The sequence below is a fragment of the Xyrauchen texanus genome, chromosome 28, assembly GCF_025860055.1.
Source record: "Xyrauchen texanus isolate HMW12.3.18 chromosome 28, RBS_HiC_50CHRs, whole genome shotgun sequence".
NCBI classification, from domain to species: Eukaryota; Metazoa; Chordata; class Actinopteri; order Cypriniformes; family Catostomidae; genus Xyrauchen; species Xyrauchen texanus.
In genome coordinates, this window is record NC_068303.1 from 24,940,953 (window position 1) to 24,958,045 (window position 17,093).

The following is a 17,093-nucleotide window of genomic DNA, read 5'->3' on the forward strand; positions in this document are numbered from 1 at the left end:
AGGCAAAACTGATGCTAGTTCTGCCCTGAGATCTAAGAAGTCAGTGCTCCCCTAATAAAGCTTTGCCACAAAACTTAACCATGAGTTCATCTTATCAGCCAAAATACAGAACTTCCCAGTTAAGAACTACTGTAACTAATAAAGAGACTGAAGCACAACAAAGAAGGGCCTGTTATTTCAAATTCAGTCAAACCCTTTGATATTTCAAGAGCGCCATAAATAATAGGTTAGCAGGTACAAGTTCAGTGTTTTTCTCATTTAACTGCAGGCCTAAAAAGTATGCCAGTGTGTGTGAGTGAGACAAAGTGACAGTAATAGAGGAAAAACTGAAGTTTATGTCTGCATGCGACCTGCATTTGTGTGTGTGATGGGGGTTCTTTAAAAGGAAAAAAACATTTGTTACAAACTGGTAATTACAAGGGTATTATGCTAAAAATGTGGTTTATGAGGACATTTCTAGTGTCCCCATAATTTAAATAGCTTTAGAAACATATTAAATGATGTTTTATTGAAAATGTAAAACTGCAGAAAGTTTTTTGTGAGGGTTAGGTGGGTTAGGGGTTGTGTTAGGTTTAGGGGATAGAATATTTAGTTTGTACAGTATAAAAATCATTATGTCTATGGAAAGTCCTCATAATGATAGGTAGACCAACATGTGTACAATGTGTGTGTGTGTGTGTGTGCGTGGTGTGTGTGTGTGTGTGTGTGTGTGTGTGTGTGTGTGTGTGTGTGTGTGAGCGTGTATTTATCACTTTGTGGGGACCAAATGTCCCCATAAGGATAGTAAAACCCGAAATTTTTGACCTTGTGGGGACATTTTGTCGGTCCCCATGAGGAAAACAGCTTATAAATCATACTAAATTATGTTTTTTGAAAATGTAAAAATGCAGAAAGTTTTCTGTGAGGGTTAGGTTTAGGGGTAGGGTTAGGTTTAGGGGATAGAATATAAAGTTTGTACAGTATAAAAACCATTATGTCTATGGAAAGTCCCCATAAAACATGGAAACACAACATGTGTGTGTGTGTGTGTGTGTGTGTCTGGACTCTCTGCAGCCCCTCATTTACCCATTACAGCTCCTTCAGTCTGTCACACTTTCGTTTGATGGCTCTTTACAGCAGGGCAGGCTTGTTGCTCCGAGGGGAGGGAGGGTGTCTCAGACTTTGAAAGTCTTTATGTGGAACACATGTGGGAGAGAACCTGAAGACCCGGCTCCCCAATTCACTCTCTTCTGCATCGCTTCCCATCAGTCTCACACAGGCCCCTATTCTCACTCTCCCTTCTCAATCATGACCTAAATCTTCCTCTCTATTATAATGGGGAAAAAACACACAACTTAAAGAGACTTTAACAGAAAAAAAAAAACTTTTATCAACTCAGTCTCATGACAACTCATAATCATTTTTATGAGAAATCATAAGATAGAGTGCAACTTTACTTGAAAAGGTACTACTACTCTTATTCCCATAGAGACAAACCAATCAACACATAGAATATTAAACTGATACAGCCATCAAATTTTAGGTAGCCTCCTATACAACACTTTATATAAAAAAGGAAATGTCTGTTATTACATTTGGTTACTCATTCCATATTTATTAATCCAATAGGCATCAAATTACTGGTTTATGTCAACAACCTGTAACACGCTTCCCTCGTCTTTTTACAAACCCTGATGTATTCCGTCTGTAGTACACAAAAGTTATTTTTTGGGTTGTTTCAGTTATGCTCAGTTTAAAATACTCAATCAGCTTAAATTGCTGTCAGAGCAATGTCTGTAATATATATATATATATATATATATATATATATATATATATATATATATATATATATATATTTAATTCCTTACCCAATAATCACAAAAAATAATGGAAATGTCATTGAACAGTGATGCAAATGAACTAGTCAAAAGGTGTGGGATCCCTGGCAGTGGCAGTGCTTTAAGGGTGAGGCAAGCTTTACTCTGAGCTGCGAGATGCTAATTATCTCAGCAAGAGATCTGTATTCCCTCAGCATGGCATTCCAGCAGAACTCAGCCTCACTGCAGTGGGATTATGTGGATGAGTGGGAGGGAACGACTCCACAATAGGATTAGATTGATTTGTATCTTCATTATGCCCCTAATGGAGCTAAGAGAGTGTCTGCTGATGTGGGGCCGGCGGACATCTTCAGCCTCCCACTGTGACTGTTTACTTAGGGTAAAATGGCTTCCAATGGAGAAGCTAGATGTCCCTTTAACAGTTTAGACTGATAAATATACACTTAAATGGACAATATATAAAAACTAGCAAGATGCTATTTATCAGATACTGCAAAAAGATAAAGTTCACAGGTCATGAGAACACTTTTCTTTGTGTGGTTATTGAATCTTCTCTCCTCTAGTGCCCCCTGTGGGAAAGACTGGTAATGGCAGGAGGACCTGTATTTATCCAATAATAAGGCTCTGCTTGAAGGCCCAGATCGAGTTGCACCTAATGCTATAGCAAGGACCTGCTGCTGAAAGACATTGCTATTTGAAACAGCTAGGGTTTCAAGGTACCTAACAAAGCAGAGCACTGCCTGTGGAAAGGAAATTATACAGAGGGAGAGTTGGGAAATAAAAAGGGAGGGCAAAAGGGAGGGTGAAAGAGAATATGAAAGCCACTTGGGCAGGAAGGGAAGGACAGGGAGGTGAAATGATTGTGCATGAAATAGACTGTAAGAGATGGAGGGAGGGGGAGAAACTGAGAGGGGGAAGGAAAATAAAATAGATGATGAAAAAATAAATGTGCAGGATGGGAGACGGAAACAAAGAAAATTAAGCAGTATTCATATAGTAACTGTGTGTGACTGCATGTGTGCATTAATACAAGAGTAGATTTGTGTCAGTGTAGGTGGATATATGTGGGTTTGGTGTATGTATTTCTGCACATAACAATGTGAAATGTACCCTAACAGTAAGTGGATTGTTCAAATGTTATATAGTGGAATAGAATGTTATATAGAGTAATGTAAAAAGAAAATAATGACAATTGTAAAATTGGTTTACAATTACAGATATATGTCATTATATTCTGCTTTTAGGGGGGGAAAATCTGACATTTTTTCCCCTTTTCACCCATAATGTACCTCACCCACCCACATATAAACACACCACTGATTTTGCAGGGGCCCCTGTTGGTGTTTGGTTACACATAGCACTCCATTTTCTGGAAGGAATGACCGCACGGGTTGCCTAGGGGATCAAACCAGGAAGGACAGCCGCCCCGGTTGAGCTGGAAATAGCCTTGGCTCTGACAGAGAAAAAAAAAAGCATGAGCAAATCAATATGCTGATGGACTCTTAGAGATGATATGCTTTTAAGTTTTGCTTACCTCATAATGTGGTTCACCCACCAGTATCTCCTTATACATGTGTTCAATCACATCACCCAGTATGTTCAAACTGTGTTTATTCCCATTTGGTAGAATATCTAGTCTGTGTTTTGAAATTCCCTCATGTCAGTCTGTGCTAGGAGGTATGATGTAATAAACACAGGAAGTATTAGTGTAATTTGAGGTCAGAGGTCAGCTGTTTGACAGTTATATTGGTGTCTGGTTTCGATGAGGTGAACCCTCAGTTTGATGTGATGCATGTGGGGTCCATAGTTCTCTTATAGCATCTGAAAATGTATTCTTATTCACATTCTGACATGTTGAAGTAATAAAAATCCTTATACAGCAAATTGTACACTCACATTTGTTAATATTGTGTAACTACTTTATGTTTTTATAGTTCATGTCTGGGAACTCATTTTCTAGTAAACCTCAAATGTTCAAGACCCCCTTTTTAAGAAAATACTTTTAGATTTATTTAAACAATTAATTCCAGATTACCACATCCTGTCAAAACTTTTTCTTTTTTAACTTTGTTTGCTTGTTGAGTCTTAGGAATTATTTACTGTAATGATGCTTATGCTTACTTGCAGTACTTTTTTCATCCCTTTCTATTTTTTTTTATGTACTTCTTAGTTATTTCATTTATCAGATTTCATCACTAATAAAAATTTAGAAAACTCTCAAGTCAGGAAGGAAGGATGGATGGATGGATGGATAGAAGGATGGATGGATGACAGGAAGGAAGGGAGGCTGAATAGATGGAAGGAAGGAAGGCTGGATGGATGGATGGATGAATGGATAGAAGAAAGAAAGAAAGAAAGAAAGAAAGAAAGAAAGAAAGAAAAGAAAGAAAGAAAGAAAGAAAGTAATGAAGGGAGGAAGGAAGGATGTATTCATGGATGGAAGAAAGAAAGAAAGAAAGAAAGAAAGAAAGAAAGAAAGAAAGAATTGATGTGTGATCAAAGAAGGAAGAATGGATGGATGGAAGAAAGAAAGGATTGATGTGTGATCAAAGGAAGAATGAAAGAAAGAAAGAAAGAAAGACAGACAGACAGACGGATAGACGGATGGACGGATGGATGGATGATGGATGGATGGATGGACAGATGGACGATGGATGGATGGATGGATGGATGGATGCTGTTTTCTGCTGGAAAGCTGCGAAAAAGTGCCAGCCAGCTAGTGGGTCGTTTACTGTGAATCTTTTTTGTCTCTCTGTGTGGTACCAACTCAATTTACGCTGTGCCATGCTCTTCTCGTCTTACCGCATCACCTTGGCATGTCAGCATTTTGTTCTCTCCAAAACTCTTCCTCCATACTTCAGGTTATTATTCAGAAGGGCACCAGTATGGTAGTCCATATATTCTCACATGTCAATAATCATAAGCTCCAGAGGGCAATCCTTATGAATGCTCTAAATACATACTTCCTCAAACCTGGCAAGGGTAGGATCCCAAAAAAGCCTTTGCTAAGCCTTTCACTCCCTTGCGGATGGTAGCCATGCCAAATATCTGTCTGTCAACATAGCTAACACACATCCTCCAAGGAGAGGTTGTGTTAAAGGTTCTTTATTTTACATCTGCATATTCAATCGGCAACAATGGGTAGTTTCTGTGCAAACTTCAGATACTGTTGACAAACTTCAACAATTTCCAAGAACTCCGAAACCCTTACTCTTATTTCTCAACACCTCAGTAATGTTTGCTACCCAAGAATATGTAGAGGATGAATGAGAATCAAAGTTGTTTTGTTGTGTGTAACCTTGTGTCCTTTAGAGCTGGATTAAAGTGTACTGAATCTGATTTTACTTTGTACTTTGTAGACTTCAGACCCCAACAGGACCCTAAAGGCCACACACCTTGCTGTCCTTTTCTGCTGACTCTACATAAAGAAATCACCTAACCTCTAAGAAACACAGTAAGAAAAATCATCAGAAAGCTACCAATTTTTATAGAAGATGATGAGACATGGAGATAAATCAAGCTACACCAGCTCAAGGAAAAAGATCTAGTGACCACCTTTTTTCAAAGTCAATTCCTTTGGGCCTCTGATAAAAAGGAGGGAAAAAAGGCACCAGTTATTCTGCAGTCATCAGAATTTTTAATATGATTCATTCGCTGACTAACTGAAACCGAAAATACTGAGCGTTGCAAATCTAGGAGCACAGAGGGCATTCCAGCCTATTGTTCTCTCTGCTCCACCAGCATCCCTCTGTGCTTCTGCACTCATGTAGCTCTGCTTGAAAAATCTAAAGGAGACCAAATGAGAGAACAACACAACTGAGTGCAACAGTGGGATCCGAGGTTGTTAATCGATAGGGAATAAGATAGTTAATGCTTCTGTTGAAGCCATCAGTCAGCATTGTTTCAACTTTATTGGTAAAAAATTTTTTGTTTAATAGCAGAATTCCTGGTAAAAAACTACACTACCCATGATCCTGAGGATTGAGAATCCACAAATCAGTGAAGGCACAGCAAAAGAGCCCTGCAGTGACCGCTCACTTTCATGATGCATTCCGAATGATGCAACTGAGTCAATTTACACTCTCAAAATACTTATGTACAGTATTTGTGTATTATTTTATAATAATTAAAAAAATGCTTCTATTCTCATAATCAACATCTTAAAAGAGTTTTCAGTTTCCATAGTTTTTAATTTTAATGTATGTCACAATGCTTTATGGGATTGTAGTTCATTCCTTCATTAAAGACTTTAAATACACAGTCTTGTACTTTTGTCTTTTTGTCTAATTTTCAAAAAAATTTTTGCTTCAAATCAAAGCTTGTAATCTTATGATTCACACTATGTTAATGTTGCACAATAACCCCATGCCAAGGTTGCCCAATGTGTGCTTTGTCAGAAAAGAGCAGGTGTTGTGGTGGTCCGGATCTGTCCAGTTAGAGGAGGATCACCAAATCATTCCACCCTAGGCACGCAGGACAGCTGCAGGGGAGCTTTGGCCCACTGGTGCCCCCACAGCTGTCACTGTGCCCTGGGTTTGAGGAAAGGAGTGTCCCTGTCTTCTCTTAAACAACTACATAGGCTATCGTGTTCAATGATGCTTAAATACATTGTTTAACATCAGTTTGTTTACCATGGATGCCATTAGAGAGCTTAGTTAGCCTCTGTATCAAAACTATACATTTTAGATAGCAATGTAAATATCACATATTAAGTGTATATTTTATATTTCATATATTCTACATGCACAAATGTTTTATTTTCCTTGAAGCCTATTGCTAATTTTACAGGGCGGAATCAGAATTCTCAAACCCCACGTCCCCTCAGGGCCATCAGGACTACCACCATTAATCAGGTAATCCTCAATTGCCTTCATGCAAGAGCTCAGTAGACCTATCCCAAAATTTCCAATAACAAACCCACCTCTACACTTCCATCTACCAAGCTTACCATCTGCCACACAATTAGCCCATGTTGAGTAAACATCACTTAACCCAGTCTAAAGCTGATGAGCTAATTGAGTTTAATTACAGTCCCACTGTTATGGAAAGAAAGCCTGGAGGAAAGGCATTTGTTCTAATTAAGAGGGGGAGCTGTTCACTGCTGTTTGAGGAGATGGTGTTTCATGAATTCCACTGCTTTGATGAGGGCCTCCACCACTTTCAGAGAGTCATTCTTTTATTCTTTGATGTCAATTAATTACAGTCCTATAAATCTCCACATTCACTTTCACATTCTTCTTCTTTTGTTTTTGGCAAATTGCATTCATTGTGCATATCGCCACCCACTGGGCAGAGAGGAGAATTTATAGTTATAAAAGGACTTTAATATTGATCTGTTTCTTACCCACACCTATCATATAATTTCAGAATACATGGATTTAACAACTGGAGTCATATGGATTACTTTTATCCTGCCTTTATGTGCTTTTTTGACCTTCAAATTTCTGGCCACCATTCACATGGACATACAGAACTGAGATATTCTTCTAAAGAAAATCATACATGTCTGGGATGGCATGAGGGTGAGTAAATGATGAGAGAATTCTCATTTTTGGGTGAATTAACCCTTTAAGATCTCACTTTTGCTGTTGTCTGATTTTGAATGCTATCGATCAAGAGAATGGCACACAACACATAGGTATAAGTCTATTTTTTTCACCTGTTTCCACTACAAGTGTGTTATTGATATCAAATAGGTCAGTCCAGAATGTTCTGAGCATGGCCTTGAAACCCAAACCAGGTCCAGATTGCACATGCTGCATGGTCTTGTGGCTGATAAGATCCCGAAGCGGCAGCTGGGCAGAGGCTGAGCTGTTCATGAGGGTATGCCCGGCTCGGTTTACAGTGACAGCTGGCCTGCTGATGGTGGGGGAAAAGGGAGTGGCCAAGGAGGGAGGGTGGTTCTGAATGGGACAGTGTAAGAGAACTACATGTTGTCTAAGGCCTGGGGATAACATTTGCAGAGACCTGGAGTAAAACATCCCTGAAGGATGGTGTGCAGTGTTGTGAAAGCTTAAGTCTCATGGATGATGTGAAGCTTATGGGATAGAATTGGATAGAGTGGGATTGCCATTTAAATATGAAAATATGTGTACAGTCACAGTAACAACAATTCACATAGTGAATAAACATAGTAAAAAACTTTGCAAAAGATTTCTGTTTTCTATTTTATCCCACTCTTTCTCTTTTCATCTCTATTTTTTCTGTTTCCACATCTTCAACACTGGAACATGGAAAAACTGAAAAAGCCTTTAACCCTGAGCTTTTGGGCATCCGGTCGAGGCCTGGATACTAATACTCATGGCTTTCCAAGAGATTTCCTGAACCTGCTGGTCCACTCTCTCTGTAAGATGCGGAAAATGCCTCTTGGCTCAAATCCAATTTTTTATTTTATTTTGAATGGTTATCACTATTTCTTATTAGGTCACAGAAAAATGTTTGTTTTGGAGAAAGTTCATAGATAATTTTTGAAATGTCTCTGAACTGTAGTCCTCAGCGCTCAGTCATTCCAGAAATAGCCGTTCACCTCAGGCTTGACCTCATGGCCAAATTTACTGACCACAAATCAACATGCACCTTGATTACCTGCCTTTACAGTGAAGACGTTGAAACTGGAATGTGCCTTTCCATCTGGGTTCATAGTAAACTTTTCAAAGGTTCACAAGTTGATGTATAGAGCTTGAGGCCTGGTATTAATAACTGTGGCTAAACTTTGGTATGCAGTGTGACTGTGAATAAGAATGGCTTTGGATGTGTTTATTTTCATGAAGCACAAAAAATGCAGATTGGCTCAGGTTCAAGGCTGGTTGGGGCACGATGCACTGTATAAAACCACAAAAAAATTTAAATTATTATTTTGATGCGTGGATGTGGTAGTTTGGCTTTGATAAACGCAGTGCAAAATTTACATTAATTCAAACTGAGGGTTAGTCATGTGAAAAAACAATATGGTGCCCTGATCACAGCGTACTTTGTCTTTGGGAGAAATTTTTGGGCAACACAACTATATCATGGTAAGAAATGTAATTACGATTTTACATTGAAACCTGTTTGAGTCAAAAAATTAAAGTCCCTAGATTCATCTGATACGCCAATTTTAAAATTTGAGCGTTTTATTGAAAAACCTCAAGCTGCAAAACATAATGTACACTAATGTGTACTTTAGCAAACGTTTTCCTTAGAAATCCTATATTTACTGTGCATTATCACATTGAGATTCAATGGGTTCATCCAAAATCTGAACATTGTTGCTGTCAGAGGCTGTACATGGAGGTAGGATGGAAATACGGTGCATTTCCAATTGTTTTGAGAACAGTGCAGACAGATAGCACAATGGAGGTTAAATCGCTAAATGGAGTTAATTAACAGAGGTTCGGGAGGAGAATGTTAATTTTAATATGACAAATCACAGCCCGTGGTTAGGAGCATATAAACCGCTGCTTACCTGCTTCCTCTGACAATTCTCCTGATATCCCTCCTCCACCACATCTCCACCTGTTCTCTAGATTCAACATTTCGAGTCTCCAGCTCTGAGCCCTCCAGTATATGGACAACAAGCCAAATATGTTTACCTCTTCTATACAAGATTATATTAACATACAAACTACTGAAATAGGGAACAATGGAGCACCCTATAGCTTTCCTGTGCAGAAATATATTTATTAGGTGCTACTAGTTACACTTATTTCTACACTTTATTTTAGACTGCACATTGAGCTTCAGATTTATAGTTTAATTCAGATTTATACATTTATTGCAGCAAATCCACTAAATCATTCAAAAATCATTCACAGTATTACTGTGAGAAACAATCTAATTAATTACAAACCAAGGCAGACCTCTTGAGTCCAGACCAGGATTTTAATGCAGCTTGTGATAAGGCTCTACTGGAAAGTGCTACTAAGATCCGGGTTGAGAAAATTACATTTTGATCTGATTTTTCTTTCCTCTGGTGAGAGTAAATTCATGCAGTGTCTGAAGCCTCATCCTCACAGTTGCATCTCCACACAGCTGGGCTGTATTCGACTCTGTTTGGCAAACGCTCCACGTGTTTCACAGTCATGGACATATGGCTTCATATTGCATAAGTGTGGAAATTTAGCTAAAGGTAAAGAAACACAACTTTGACTTTTGAAAGTAGGATTGTCAGTGTACAGACTTGCATATCCAAAGCTTTACTTTCTTATTACACAGAGATGTTTCCACAAATTGTAGGAAATTACAGTAAATACTACTGAAGATTTTAGTTTTTTCATTTTACAGTGAGCCCTCCTCAATTGTGTGGCACTGCCTGATACATTCCAAACATGTTAAGTCATATTAGCAAATGTAATAAAGTCCTTGCTTCAGAATTTGAAAACAGACTAAGATGAATACTAATACAGCTGATATTCTACACCAAATTGATATCAAGTACAGCTTTGCACTATTCTCATTTACAGAGGTGGGTAGAGTATAGCCAAAATCTGTACTGAAGTAAAAGTACAATTACTTAAAAACATTATTACTCAAGTAGAAGTAAAAGTACTGACAAAAATAATTACTTGAGTAAGAGTAAGAAAGTATCCAATTAAAAGAGTATTCAAGTAGTGAGTAACTTGTTACTTTCACAAATGACATAATAGATGTTAACTCCCCTATGTTCCATTACATAATACACATTGAACATGTACCACAGGATTATTATTATTATGAATGGAAATTCTGTCATCATTCACCATCATGTTGTTCCAAATTCGTTTTACTTTCTTTCTTCCATACAACACAGTAAGGAGATTTTAGACAGAATTTATTTTCAATTAATGTTTTTCTCCATATTTTGAAAGTGAATGGTGACTGATACTGTCAGCCCCTAACACTCCTAACACTTTTGTGTTCCACATAATACAAAGCATTACACTGGTTTGAAACAACATGAGGGTAGTGAAATTATGGCATAATATTAAATTACGGCTGAGCTATAACTTTAAAGAGATAGTTTACCCAAAAATGAGAATCTCTGATCATTTACTCACCCTCATGCCATCCCAGATGTGTATGACTTCCTTTCTTCTGCAGAACACAAATTAAGATTTATAGAAGAATTTTTTGTTCTGTAGGCCAAAATTGTGATGCTCCAAAAAGCACATAAATTTCACAAATCAATATTTGTCATTTTTTTGCTACAAAGCAGGAGGTGATATACAGAGAATAATGTGAATCACCAAAAATACAAGAAGAAGAATGTGAAAGTGATCTGTTTCTCATCCACACCAATCACTTCTGAAGATATTGATTTAACCACTAGAGTCTTATGGATTATTTTTATGCTGACGTATGTGAATTTGTTTAGCTTTAAAATCTTGCCACTAATTCACTTGCATTGTATGGATCTACAGAGCTGAGAAATTCTTCTAAAATCTTCACTGGAGTTCAGCAGATGAAAGTCATACACATCTGTGGTGGCATGAGGGTGAGTAAATAATGAGAATTTTAATTTTATCTCTTAAAGGCTCTTGTCAGATCTGGATGTTTTTTAATAAATCATTACTTGATTAAAATAACATAATAACATATAGAGAGGCAAAACTTACAGATACATTTTAAAATATACTTTTTATTTGATAAAATGTGTTTACTCTTAATATTAACACACAGTATATACTAAAAATGACAAACAGAATGAAGATTTATTGTATTAATATAATATTTAATAAGAATAACAAGTATTTAAAAATTTCATATGTGACTTTGTATCTGCAACAGCATTAGAGCTACGATGCTCGGTGTATACATCAGCGTCCAAATCACTCACTCATTTTGTTCACTTACTGCTGAGATATAGTGCACTATCTGCCATTCACTATATAGGAAATAGTGAATGAGTGAACGATTTCAGCCACTCTCTTTGCTAGACCATTGCCTCATGCCCGCACATCTCACACCTCGCTGTGCACATGCAGAACTGCTGTCTGTTCATGCTCCAGTTGTCGATCAATGGCAGAGCAAAAGGAATTAATTTACTCTCAATTTGGATGTTTACATGGATATATATACAGTTAATCTGCCTGAAGAAGCTGCAATATTTTCCAGTATCCAAGCAAGATAAATGCATAAATACAGCTCATGACATGCGGGACACGGGACAAAGCGCACTGATACATTGCTGCACTGATATAAAAATGTGCACTTAAAAACTGGTGTCATAAGAGCCCAGTTACCTTATTACCCTGAAAAAGACCATCACATTTCACAGAAAAGCCTGCATTAGGATTAGAGCTAAATCTTACCTCAGCGTGCTGCCTTAAATTGAAGCTGTGATTTTAATCTTGAAATATAAGATTGTCTTGGTGTTAAATGAAGGCATTGCATGATGAAACTATTATTTTGTTCACTGTGCGGAGCGAAGAAAACATATTAGAAATTTACTTGAGAGTAAAAAGTGCCCACTTTTTTTTTTTTAAAGTTACTCAAGTAAATGTAATGGAGTAAATGTAGCTTGTTACTACCCACCTCTGCTCATTTACAAGTACAGGTGACATATTTGCTTGTATTTGGGTGTGTGTGTGTGTGTGTGTGTGTGTGTGTGTGTGTGTGTGTGTGTGTGTGTGTGTGTGTGTGTGTGTGTGTGTGCGGGTTTAAGTGGTTCACAAAGACATTTTTTTATGTTACAAACTGGGGTATTACAAGGGTATTATGCTATAAATGTGGTTAATGAGGACATTTCTAGTGTCCCCATAATTCAAGTCATTTAAAAAACATACAAAATTATGTTCTTTTGAAAATATATTAAAGCAGAATTTTTTTTGTGAGGGTTAGGTTTAGGTGTAGGGTTAGGGGATAGAATCTGTAGTTAGTACAGTACTCCACATGTCTATGGAGAGTCCTCATAAGGATAGACGCACTAACGTGTGTGTGTGTGTGTGTGTGTGTGTGTGTGTGTGTGTGTGTGTGTGTGTGTGTGTGTGTGTGTGTGTGTGTGTGTGTGTGTGTGTGTGTGTGTGTGACATTGCCACTGGGGAGACAAAGGCGGTCGGGCGTGGTGCTGGCCACCCACCCCCTCGTGTACCGTTCTGGCCTTCATAGACCTCGCTAACAGCACTTGCCCCTACAGTCTGTTAAGGCTAAATGGGGGATCTTTGTCTTTGTCCTAAAAGCAGGAGTCTATAAAACATATTTCAACAAACCTCTTTACTGGCATCTGTACAATATGTATATTGATTGAGTGCAAAACATATTTTCTAATTTCTAATGTAATCAGAACTTTATCTTTCTTTCTTTCTTTCTTTCGCTCTCACACATATACACACTTACAGACATGCAAGCTTATTTGCCCTTGAAGGAATAAGTGAAGGGAACAGATGAAGCTTTTATTGGGTCCTATCTATCATCTGAAAGTGCAGCAGGGAGCTTGGATTACATGTGTACACATAATTTCCTAAATCGGATCCTTAAGATGCTTTTTTTTTTTTTCCTTCAAAGGTGAATTAAGATGACCTGCTGGCAATCTTTACAGATGAGGTCGATAACTCTTAAAGGTGCACTAAGTAATTTTCCTTATTAAGAAGTTTTACTCTTAAAGAAATTAAAGGTAATTTTGAAACATATGTATAAAATCATGATCACTCTAGGCATAATAGTAACCTTTTAAAAGTCTCATGGAGGCTACCATGTTTGGATCACATGACCAGTCGAATATTACTTGCTTAATCTCAGTAACCTTTTATTGGACATTTTCACTCATGAATTAAATGAATCATGACTGATTGTGATTAGTGAATTTCTACAATGGCATATGTATTTCAAAACTATTGCATTTGAATGACACTGTATCCACACAGCTAGGTGGCACTGTAAGTCCAAGACAGGATTAATAAAACTTTAAAGTTCTTTAAAGGCAATAATGTGACTAGGACTGTCTCATTTGGAAGGCTGCGCCCTCCGGAGGTCGCATTTCTCGGCCGCATATGTCATCGAGGCTGTCTCGGTTCATAAATGCGAGTAGAACACTTTGAATGCGACGATCTTTCACGGGAATTCAGAGGATGCATGAGGTGTAGGCCTATCCTTTGTGGGCACTCACAACCAACAATTCTTTAGTTCAACAGAAATGTACAAAAAAACAACAACAAAAAATAACGCCAATTTTCCCGTAAATATGATGTTCAAACGCAAGTAATGTTAATTCCCAAGTTGAAGTACCTCACTATATGTGTGCAGAGTATATGATTATGTATTATTATATTATTATATCATTAAAATTAAGTCTTAGACTAAAATACACCTATAAAATCTACTTTCTTTTCTCTTAACTTCTTTATTACTCTCCTAAAATTTACCTCATACATTCCCTTCCAAGTGGAATTTGTTACCGTCTCACTCGAAGCGCTTGCTCTTGTTAAAGAGTGGCGTGCTGTCATAGCAACCAGGTTACGTTCCTTTCCTTTAAACGAGACATGTTTAGGAGGACGCTGCAGCCTTCAAAAGGACGTGTCCTACCTAGCACACAGCCTTCGAAACAAGACACAGCCAAAATGTATATCACTTAAACATGTATTTTGGGTGTCCACAAAAGAATAGCAAGCAAAAGGCAAAATTTAGTAGTCAACTATTTTATAATCCACATTTGACCTGACAATCAAAAAACTTTCAAACATTTTCATAGCACTTACGGCATTTTGGCTTTGTAGTGCACTATTTGTAGGCAAAATGGGTGGCGTACATTGGATACACTGGAAAACTACTCTCAGATAAAAACCACTTGACTTGACTTGACTTGAGATAGAAGTATCCACTAAATCTTCGGTTCGGTTTCAGACACCATATGGCGCAATTAAGAATCACAATCAAAAAGCACATCAGATGGATATCAAGCATGGTCTGCTCTAATTCCACAAAAAAGAAACATACAGTACATTCAATTCCTCAAATCAATATAACTATATATGAATATGAAGGTGTATTAGAGGTGGCTTTGTAAATCTGCAGTGTCTATTTTTATGTCCGTGTTATGGTGCATGTGTTCCCTAGGGTTTTTTACAGAGCATGATGAATGATGTGCTATTCACAGTTTGAGGCCTGACTTGTTCATCTGCCAACTCAGTAGCCCAGTCGCTGACATTTACATTGCAGGGCTGTGATAGCAAAACAGGTGTTGTGTTTAGTTTTTTATCTTAATTTAAAGTTGTTGTTTGTTTTGTCACAAACATTATTACAAATATCTCTTTTTCACTTTTTACCCAGTGCATATGTAACGTGAGCCAGCATGGCCGGTTACACATACATACATGCTTACATGCATGCAAGAATTTCTCTGTAATGTTTTGGCTGATGTCTCACACACACACAGTCTTGTTACCACCTGTTGCAGTTATTACAATGCATTGCCACCTTTCTATTTCTCCCCAGCACCGTGGAGCATCAAGCAAAGCACCTGTTTGCTTAGTGATGCCTTTCTAGAAATACCTATTCACAGTCAGCCGTGATTACTTTATTTTTGTGAGCTGTTACGACATGCTGAACCTTTTGAGGTGATGCACTCAATGTAGAATAAAACAGTTTATCATCAAGGAAGCACAAATTATTGATTGCCATTTTGTCTGTGCAAATCTGAAACAGTAAATAGGTTTGGTCTCAGGTGAAAACAATATTAACAATAATATTGTCTAACAATATTAATTTCTTGAGCTGCAGTGACATCTAGTGCTGTCTATGTAACATCTATCTATCCATTATTATTATTATTCATTGTATAACATTGATATTAGTAATTATTTCAGCTATCACGAGAAAGGTCCTTTCTGAATGGTAATTTGTGTGGTGAGATGTGCCATAATTATTTACTTATTATATATCATAAATTGTTAATGGGACATGTAACAATGGCTGTGACATAATAATGACTAACATATCCCTCTCTTACTAAAGGGCATATTACTTTAACACCTGTGTTCAGACAACTTTACAGCCAGCATACCTGTATGACTTACAGAGAATGGGGACTGAAGATGTCAAGCTTCAAATAGAACGCAACAGCACCATAAAACACAATAAAAGTAGTTAATTAGACTGTGTGTTGACTTCGTCTTTGTGTGAGGAACAGACCGAAATCTAAGTCATTAACGACGTTATTCACTGAAAATCTTGACATCCTCCATTGCTCTCCTTTGGCGCATTCATAAGAGAAATAACGATATCTGATTCATAAACAAATCTATGAGGCACCGCATAGGGGGTAAATCAAATTCATATATGACATACTTGCATACGCATGTAAATTACTCACACGTAGGCTACATGTATACTATGGAATGCTCAAACAAATACATATGAAATGCTTGCAATCATCAATGTGACACACCTAGATTACACTCACACAAACATACAGACATATAGGCTAGATTGTTACTTTCGTTTGTACACCGGCCATATTTGGTGTTCCAATTTCTCCTATTCATGTTCTTACAAGTGCTCCATCTCAGGGCTGAATAGGTTAATCTCACTATGAAACATTACACGACACTGCCCTCTCCTGGACAACTATGCAAAGTACTACTGCAAGATGTACCAGGGGTTCTTCTACCTCATATATTCAAGATTCCTATGTGTATGGCGTGAATTTGGCCAAACACAGCCTTGAATAAAATATACACCGTTGTGAAACCAGTGACTTTGTTGAGTTGAGAATTTTACAACATGTATTGTGTGATGAGACAGTGTATGTGAATCTCTTTTTGAAACCTTAAGGGATAGTTCATATAAAAATGAAAATGATCTCATAATTTACTCACCTTCATGACATCCCAGATGTGTATGACATTCTTTCTTCTGCTCAACTCAAATAAAGATTTTTAGAAGAATATGCTTATTTCAGCTCTGTAGGTCCATACAATACAAGCGAATGGGTACCAAAATGTGTAAAGTTCCAAAAAGCACATAAAGGCAGCATAAAAGTAATTAATAAGACTCCAGTAATTAAATCCATATTTTCAGAAGATATTTGATAGGTTTGGGCGAGAAACAGATCAATATACAGTACTTTTTTTTACTATAAATTATCCTCCCTGCCCAGTAGGTGGCAATATGCACAAAAAATACGAATTGCCAAAAACAAAAGAAGAATGTGAAAGTGAAAGTGGATATTTATAGTAGAAAAGGGATTAAATGTCGATCTGTTTCTCACCCACACCTATTATATTTCTTCTAATCATATAGATTTAACCACAGGTGTCGTATGGATTACTTTCTTGCTGCCTTTATGTGCTTTTTGGAGCTTTGAAATGTTGGTACCAATTC